Source organism: Physeter macrocephalus, chromosome 5, assembly GCF_002837175.3.
Source record: "Physeter macrocephalus isolate SW-GA chromosome 5, ASM283717v5, whole genome shotgun sequence".
Lineage (NCBI taxonomy): Eukaryota > Metazoa > Chordata > Mammalia > Artiodactyla > Physeteridae > Physeter > Physeter macrocephalus.
Window position 1 is genome coordinate 35319212 of NC_041218.1, and position 10149 is coordinate 35329360.

The window sequence follows — 10149 nt, forward strand, 5'->3', positions numbered from 1 at the left end:
GCAACGGGGGAGGCCGCAGCAGGGGGAGGCCCGCATACCACAAAAAAAAAAAAAAAAAAAAAAAAAAAAAAAAAAAAGTAAAGCCTAATTAACAAAGAGGTAAACTGGAAAAACATCAGATGAAAAATCTTAGTGAGTGATTACATAGAAAAATTATTAGAGCAATAGTTTTTTAAGAATTGTTTGTTGAATGAATGAATATTATCTTCTAATATAATTTGGGTGTTCACTTAATATTTTTAGAGTATTATCATCAGGAAAGTACTTAGCATTTTATCACCACATATGGAAGAATTTGTAAGGCTAATTTGAAAAATTTTACATCTTTAAGCATTGAGTATAATTTGAGTTTGAAGTATCTTAATCATTGCAATATGTATTAGACTGTGTATTTCATTTGTTGTTTTAACCTGGAAGGATCAGCTTCCCTAAAGCTCTCATGCCTTCATACACATCCTATTCACCAATGTTAACTACTAATACTAAAATGAAGAAAATAAGTGCTGTATTTTCAGTCTCCTAAATGTTTGTCTTAGATTCAGGTCAGGCAGTAGATACCATAATATATGTGGATACACAGTAATAATTTATCTCTCTGATTATAGCTAGACTCTCACTTTCTTTTCCTTTTTGGGTCACAGTTATATCTTACATAATCCAGCAGAGGGTGCTTCCTTTTTAGGGTTGGATTAGAAATGAATATAATCAGCAAAAGTTAAAATCTTTCATATTTTTTTTCCAGCGGTCAAGTCACATTCCCTTTGCAGATTTATGCATTTTCAGATGTATCCCAACAATAATCACCTTCCATTAAGTACCACACACTTTAACTAACAAATATATAACAACACACATCTGTATTTATATGTGCAGGCTTCACATGCTTGTTCCCTTGTTTTTCTTAAAAGTAGTTATGATCCTAATCAGAAGTTCCAAGTATATTCAAATTTAGGAAGTTTTTTTTTTTTTAATACCGTATTTTCCCCTCTGGGAAGTATTGCTGGCATCCACAAAAAGAGTTTTCTTCGTTAAAAAAAAAAAAATGTGGCTTTCCAAAATATTCCATAACAAAAGCATGTTTTTTTTTTAACATCTTTATTGAAGTATAACTGTTTTACAATGGTGTGTTAGTTTCTGCTTTACAACAAAGTGAATCAGTTATGCATATACACATGTTCCCATATCTCTTCCCTCTTGCTCGTATTTTCCCCTCTGGGAAGTATTGCTGGCATCCACAAAAAGAGTTTTCTTCGTTAAAAAAAAAAAAATGTGGCTTTCCAAAATATTCCATAACAAAAGCATGTTTTTTTTTAACATCTTTATTGAAGTATAACTGTTTTACAATGGTGTGTTAGTTTCTGCTTTACAACAAAGTGAATCAGTTATGCATATACACATGTTCCCATATCTCTTCCCTCTTGCTTTAACTGTGACAAGGAAATACTCAGATACACTTGAAAAAGAAAACATTTTCTGCACAAATTAGTCACTCAATGAATGAACAACTATTCAATACTTTCATACAGAGTGAAGTAAGTCAGAAGGAGAAAAACAAATACCGTATGCTAACACATATATATGGAATCTAAGGGAAAAAAAGCATGGTTTTATAGCATTCCCAACATCATTGGCCATTCTAAGAGTAGATGGAAATGTAACCTCTTCTGAAGAGCAAAATAGCACGTCTTTCAGGCATGGCCCTTTATTTGCTTGTTACATAGGAGCAGTTCCTGAAATTGTCATCTCAGGAGGCTCCTAATATATATTTTTTAATCCTCTTTCAGCATGTCACCCGGCTCAGAAGTATCTGGCCTTGCACGGGTGGTTCTGCTAAGGAATGTGAGGCTCTTAGAATGGTTCTGCATCACCCTTCTCAGAAGAGATAACTACAGTCACCGCAAAGGAGAAAGCTGAGATAATCTCAGCTATCAAACTAGTTTCAAGAGGTTTCTCCCTCCCACAATTTTATGATATACATGTATATGACCGTGCAGTCAATTTAAATAAATGGGAGATGATTTTTCCCCGAATATTTTCTAATCAAACAGATTTTGCTTTTGAATTCTGTCTCACATCCCTGATATTTACCATTAGAAGTCAGACACCCATTTAGAAGATAGGCCTTTCTGGAAATACAACTTAGTAGGATATCTGTATCTATGAGTGCTGAAATAGCCCACACTGGAAGCAAAACACAAGGCTAAGAGAATGAGTTGGTTTTGGTGAGCAAATGTTTTATATCTGTGTACAAGAAAACTGAGTACATCTCTAACTTTAAATCCCATTAGAAAAGGTTGTGATTAACTGCAGGACCTCACTGATTGTTCAGGTAACAGAAGGACATGCCACAATGAAATATTTCCCCTTTTTATTTACAAACAAAAGAAGATTTTTATGTGGGGAGAAATTAAAACGTTACTGAAGCACTGGTTGCCTAAGCTTAAATTCTTTCACATTAATATAGATCCTTTATTATGTAAAGTCAACATCTTTAATATATTTACATGGTTTGGATACATAATCTATTATATTTTGTGATTTCCCTTCAACTAGGTTGGTTTCTTCCAAAAGAATTATGTACCTACAACATAATGAGGTAATTAACTAGAGAACCAAAGGTTTTTCTTCTGTTTAAGACAAAACTTGCTTCTAGATAGAAGCGGCACATGAATTCTTTAGGGGACCATCTGCCTTGTCCTCCATGGTGATTTTGTTGTCAGAAATCTCGCGTCATTTTGTTTAATACCAAAAAGACCTGACAAAACGTTAAAAGGACAACTGAGGTAAAATGCCCCACATGTTGTTATGTTGCTTTTAAAAATATTTTAGGAGATTGCCAACGTGATAAACTTCAATAAATTAGACTGTTTCTCCAGATGAAAATCATTAGTATTTATTTTGACTGACGGCTGTGTTAGGTAAAAACCACAAATAATATTGTAGTCAAATACCCTAAAAATCATATTCAAATGATTCTGAATATATTCTGTTAAAATACATTTGAAAAGTCCTTAACCAAAACAAACAATATTTCAAGAGTAATGCCCACACAGTGGTTCACAGAATTACGTTAAAACAAACTCCACTATCTAAATTCATCTTTTCACTGCACAGCCTCTCTCCATTTGAAACCCTTTGTTGTGTAAGACATACCACAAGAGGAATAAAATAAACTGTAAAGAACCCAGGGAAAATTTCCAAAAATTACAACTGACAGTTTGCAAGATGGATTTATCTTTGCAGTGTTCAATCAGCCCCTTTTATGTTGACTAACATACTGTAATTTTGGTATTGGTCGCTGTGATAGACTGAATAATGGCCCTCACATATGTCCATGACCTAATCCCTGGCACCTGTGAACGTTGCCTTCTAAGGCCAAAGGGATTTTGTAGATATGCTTAAATTAAGGATCTTAAAATGGGACATGGGACGATTATCCTGGATTATCCTACTGAGTCCAGTGTAATCACAAGGGTTCTTCTGAGAGGGACACTGGAGGAGTCAGAACCAGTCAGAAGGAAATGCAGTGAAAGAAGAAGAGAGACAGAGATTTGAAGATACTGCACTGCTGGCTTTGAACATGCAACCAGGGGGCCATGATTCAAGGGATGTAGGTATCCTCTGGAATCTGGAAAGGCCAAGGAAATTGATTCTCTCCTGGAGCCTCTAGAATCCATTTTGGGTTTCTGACCTCCAGAACAGGAAGAGAATAGATTTATGTTAAGTCACTAAATTTGCAATAATTTGTTACAGCAGCTATGAAAAACCTAATAGAGTGCCTATAGTTAATAATTAGAAGATTTCACATAAAAGTTAAGGTTTATTTAAAAAATTTTTTCTCCTTTTAAAAACCGGCAAAAGTTGGAGAGTCACCTCTTTCTTGTAGCGATGGCTGGTTGTTCCCTTTAGATGTCATGTGTTCTCCAGTTTACCAAGGGCTCCATGAGGCCCTAATATTTTCTTTTTTCTCTTAAACTTGGAAGCTGGTGGACATTTGAGTTTGTGACCTCTGATAGGTACGGTCTTAAATTTTGCATTTTACTTAATATTCATTTCACACTTCTTCATTTTTAAGAATTGTATCTATTTACAATTGTTTTTAATGGCATTCATCTAAATCTACTGATTCTGGGAAATTTCATTCCCATGTGCTTAGTCATCTCCCACCATCCACCTATTTTTGTCTTTCCTTTAAACTTTCAACCTGCAGGTTGGCCACTCTTGGTGGGCCTCAATGACCTCATTTGCAGTGTAGGCTGTGTATAGGATGAACTGGATTCTGGAGTACTAAGATGCAGCCCCTGTTGTTCTTTGCCACTGCCAACCATCTCATCTGCTACACTTTCATGAAATCTCAGGCATATTGGGCATTCTTGTGTATTAACAACTAGTTTCATATTCTGGATACTGAAAAGTTCAGTGCAGTCCAACATTAAGCTTTGCCCCTTCCCCTCAACTTTTCTCTGCTTTAGGCTGCAGTGGGGAAGTAGTGTGTGTGTGTGTGTGTGTGTGAGAGAGAGAAAGAGAGAGAGAGAAAGAGACAGACAGACAGACAGATGGACAGTGCTCCCTCTGGAACCGCTGAGGGAAAATCCATCTCCTAGCCTTTCCCAGCTTCTAAAACTTCACTCTTTGCTTCCTTTGGCTCATGGCCCCATCTTCAAAGCCAGCAGCACGGCATCTTGCTTCGGTCCTCACGGTGCGGTCTTCTGTCATAGTACCTCCCTCTGTCTCCCTCTTTAAAGGACCTTGTTATTACAGCATTGAGCCCCCCCTGGATAATCCAGGTCACTCTCCCCAACTCAAGATCTTTAACTTGATCACATCTGCAAAATCCCCTTTGCCGTATATGGTAACGTTCACAGGTGCCAGAGATTAGAATATGGACATCCATGGGCGCTGTTATTCAGCAAACCACATCAAGACTAAAAGAATCCAAGCCAAAAAGGGATTTTACACTAACTGACGTCCTAACTGCCAAATTTCACAGCCCTCATCCTACTAACATTCTCTGCAGCATCTAAGATGGACAACCACTTCCTTCTTTAAAATATTTCCTCCCACTGATTTCAGATACCCTTTTCCCGTGATGGTCCTTCTTAACGACCTTTTCTTCTTCTAGATTTTATTATCTTTTACCATAATTTTTTGACTTTGCATTCATCCCACCCCTATTTGTCTACTCTCACAGCTCCCACTGTCCTAAATCCTGCTGATTCCAAATCTACATCACAGCCCTGATCTCTTTTTCATCAGTATTTGCAACCACATTTGGGGCATAATTTCCTTTAACTCACTATTTCCAAAAGTGAACCAGTTCTCTTGTTCTGCAAACCTGTTTTGTCTTCCCATATTTCTTTTCATTTTCCTCCATTTTATTCTCATAGCCACTATTCTTATTTAGGCCCTATGGTCTTGTGCCTGGACTAATGCAGTATCCCCTTAATTATTAGCCAGACTATCAGTCTTTCCTCAGTTCTCCACATTACTGCTAGATTCTTGTTCTAAAACTCAGAAGTGATCATATCTTTCTCATATGTGAAAGAAACTTAGATAACTACCCCCACCTCAGGATAATTTTAGGATTTTGCCTCTCACATAGAATGTCATTTTCAACCCGGCCCCGCTCTTAACTCTTCATGTTCTCTTTTCATCATCTCTTTTCAACTCCCAGGCACGCTCCATGAATATTTCTAGGAATATGTCTTGCATTTTTCCACTGGCTGAGATTTGCTCTCCCTCCTTTTTCTTTTTAACATTTGCCTAAATAACATTGTACTTCGATAAAATTCTCCTCATTCTCAAGGCACAACTTAAGTGTCACTTCCTCTGAAAGTCTTTTTCTATTTTCCCACATCACTTTTTACATCTCCATCACAGTAAACAGTACTGTCTTTATACATCTCTCTCCGTGAAGAGTGCGTCATTAGCCAAGTTTCTTGAGGGCACAGATTATGCTTCATTCATTTTGGTATCCTTTGCACCAACCTAAGGCTTGCCTCCTAAAAATCAGTGTTTTAGACTATGGAGCAAATACCTGAGTTTTACTATTGGCTTATACTCTCTGTGCCTCAGTTTCTTCATTTATAAAATGGGGGGGTCTGGAATATAATAGTATGTACCTGAATTAATCTTTTTGAAGCATTTACAGTAGTGCCTGCCACATAGGGCTATCACATGTTAAATAAAAGTAAATAGATGTTTGCTGAATTACATTTGATTATTAGTACATGTACAAAACAAGGTTTTTTAAAAATTAAGAATAAAGGTATTCAGTCGCATCCCAAAATGGACTCATTAAAGCATGCATGAGAAAGGATACAATTATTCAGAAGAAGTAAACTAGTACAAGACGTTTTTGTCATAAGATAAGAAGAATAGAGGTATGAGGGCATCATTTCTCATCTTGTTCCCCTGATGCTGACTCTGAGCACACAGTTACCTCCAAAAAAATAAAATACTCCTTTGGTTGAATTAAGTCCATGGGACCACGAAGCAAAATGAGAAATTATCCTTTTAATTAGCTTCAGTAAGTTTCAATTAAATTATTTTCTGAGAATTAATAATAGTTGAAGAATTTTCTAGGTCTTCCTTTTAAAAGAAACATTTAAGTCTCTTTAAAAATCAAGACCATTACCGTGAAAATTTCTTGACCAGAATGGAGAATTCTCTGGATAACCACAATTTAAAAAAAAAAATAGAATTAAGAAGTCTAATATTGTCATGATGTTTCTAAATTACTAGGATCATCATATAATTTGCCCAGCGGTCGTTCTTTGCGCAAGCCCCTTTTAGAGACAGAATTTAAGCAGGAAATTGAATCTGCAAAAAGAAGAATCAATGAAGCGTTGTGTCTTGCAGTACTTACAGATGGATGGATAAACGCTCAAGGATAAGGAATCATTGAATTTGTGGAGATAAGAGGTAGGAGAGGAGGCACTAGAATGAGAATCAAGAATGGGTTCTTGCCTGGCTAATTCTATACTTGATGTGCGGCCCAAGGCATGTTACCTGAACCTCTTTGGGTCTGAGCTTCTTTGTCTGAAGTTGGACTAAATAATTTATAACATCTCTTTTAGCTCCAGCCATCTTTGCTTCTACGTATAATAAATAGTATGCACAGCTATAGTATTTTAGTGATATTCTAAGTAGTTTCAAAAATAAATATAGCAGATGATCTTTTGAAACTTGTTAATGAATCTCTTTTCTCTTTTCACGTAAATGCTTGCCCTTTTGGGTTAAAGCATCCATTTCCTTAGTGGGATATTGGGATTTGTATGAAAATAGTATTTCACTTTTGACATTCAAAATGAGATTTTTCAGCAAGGCAACATACAAGCCAGCCATGCTATTATCTTAAGAGGATTTACTAAATTCTATCAGCTACGACTTATCATGATAAGGGCTCAGTCAGTAGCTTTGACCATATATAGTTCTCTCATAATATAGAAAACAGGCCACTCCAGACCATACTCTCTGGCTCTGGAGCTTACATGTTGTAAGGGAGATATGAAGTAGAGGTTTAAGGGAAAACTTAGCACTTTAGGCGACAGGGGAGTGGAATGTTCATGGCCTGGTCATCTGTTCTGTCTCAGTTTCATCAGGAACTGGCCGTTCTTATTGCTGATTCAACCTGTGTCAGCCATCAGCTGACCATAAATTGTCCAAATGGAGCTGATCCTTTTTATGTTTGTTTGTTTGTTTTTGCAGTACGCGGGCCTGTCACTGCTGTGGCCTCTCCCATTGCGGAGCACAGGCTCCGGACGTGCAGGCTCAGCGGCCATGGCTCATGGGCCCAGCCGCTCCGCGGCATGTGGGATCCTCCCGGACCGGGGCACGAACCCGTGTCCCCTGCATCAGCAGGCGGACTCTCAACCACTGCGCCACCAGGGAAGCCCCTGGAGCTGATCCTTTGCCCAGGCAGACTGTCCCATGGCACTTGGCCAGAGTGTCACTTTTACATCTATTTAATTCCACCTCTTCTGGCGGCCTCCCTGGCACCTAGATTCAGTTCTCTCATAGGGCACACCTGACCTTGTAGGTCCTTTCTGTACCTCAGGAAGCCAAGAGCAGCCAGGGCCTATTTACTCACATTCTCGTTCTCTCACTGCCCAGTGATGCTGCTCCACGTCTTCCCATCTGATAAACCTACTCATCTGGCCCATCTACCCGGGGCTACCAACTCCCAACAGGATGTAAAAAACAGACCCTTTGCTCTCAATTTACCTATGCAATCTTCAGCTCTCTCAGATTTCATGCCAGAAAAGGGAGGTCCGAACACAAGCATCTTATTACCACTTGCTTCCCTTTGCTCCTGCCCTCAATCTTTAAAGTATCGTCCCTCACCTCTACTTTAAGAGACAGGATTTCCTTTTCTCTTTTCTCTAATGAGAATTTTAACTCAGGAATGTCCTCCTTCTTCCTGACTCTAGTATCATAGATTAGCTTTAATAGTACACATGGTGTAGAAGGAAAAACTAGCTTGGTGATAAGGAAGTATAGAATTATTTTTTAAATATTATATACATTACACAAACTAGTGGCCTTGACTTCATTTCTCCGTAAAATTTTAGTATATGCAATAAAATGTTTCATACACACTTCAAAATAAATTAGGGAAATGAAATAATCATAGTGTATCTTGATTTATGAAACATATCATCATATCTCCCAATATACTTCTACTTTAAAAAGGCAGAGCATACAGACTGGGTGTTTGAACATTCACTTAAACTCAGTTTTTTGAATTATCATATCCAAAATGTACTAATCATTTTGTAAATTTGGTAAGAAAACTAAGAATTATATAAATAACTGCAATGAATTATAGAAAATAAAATGCTTAAAAAAGAGGGTGGCTCGTCTGAACCTCCTGCCCCATATTCTCTCTATCTGCTTATTCTCTTACTGGTTCTCCTGTGAGGAAGGAGGGAGCTGCTCTTCCTATGGGTCTGAGCATACTGTGGGAGGTGTCCTGGAGAGCCAGGGCCCTCTTGCTGTATCATGAAAACTCTCTGTTACTAGCTTATGCTTATTTTCACTCTCACTCTCTCTCTGAATGTTCAGGTACTTTGAACTGAATGTTTGTGCACCCCCAAAATTCATATGCCGAAGCCCAGATCCCCAATGTGATGGTATTAGGAGGTGGAGCCTTTGATAGATAATTTAGATCATGAGGGTGGAGCACTCATGAATGGAATTAGTGCATTATAGGAAGAGACATGAAGACAGGGCCCTGAGAGGATCATCTGCATAGATAACAAAATCACCATGAATTGAGGCATTGCTAATATTAGAGAGAATGTAGAGAGCCATGAGCTACAGAGTTTTAAGAAATTTTTAAAAGTATGATTAAATTAACCTCTCAGCCTAAGATCCAGAAAAAATAAATAACCCGGTGGATAAACACGTGAGAAATATAAATCTAGAAATAAAGTGGAAAATCTGGAAGAAATTGATAATTCCTTAGCAAAATGTAAATAATGAAGGTGAATACAGGCAGAGTAGAAAATAAAAAAAAGTACAAAGAGATTGAAATAGTGATTAAAAAATATGATGATTAAAAAAAAATCCAAGACCAGATGCTTCACAGTTCCATCGAACTTGTAAAATACAGATAATGTCAGTTTTTTGAGGCAATTTAAATACACTAGAAATAGAAAGAAATTAAATATAAAAGGTTATTTAGCAGAAGCAGTAGCAAGCATGTCTACCTGATAAAACAAAACCATTTATTGTAAAATAAGGAACAAGAACGGAATGCTTGCCATCCACTATTACTCAACATTTCTTCAGAGATTCTCCTGTCTAGAATATAGGAGAGAAAATAATCAGTATCATTTCAGAAAATTATGTCTTTCTGCTAATAATATTACTGAATATCTAAGAATACCCAAAATATTCTATTAAAAACTACTTGAATTTTGAGGAAATGTGGTAAGTGGCTTTATTAAGACAAATATTTAAATACATTTAAATGCTAGTAACTTTTTTTTATACTAGAGAAAAGAAGATAGAATTTTTTTAAAAAAATTCCATTTTCGATCGAAACAATTATAAAATATTTGAGAGTAAATTTAACATGAAGGGCTTCCCTGGTGGCGCAGTGGTTGAGAATCCGCCTGCCGATGCAGGGGACACGGGTTCGTG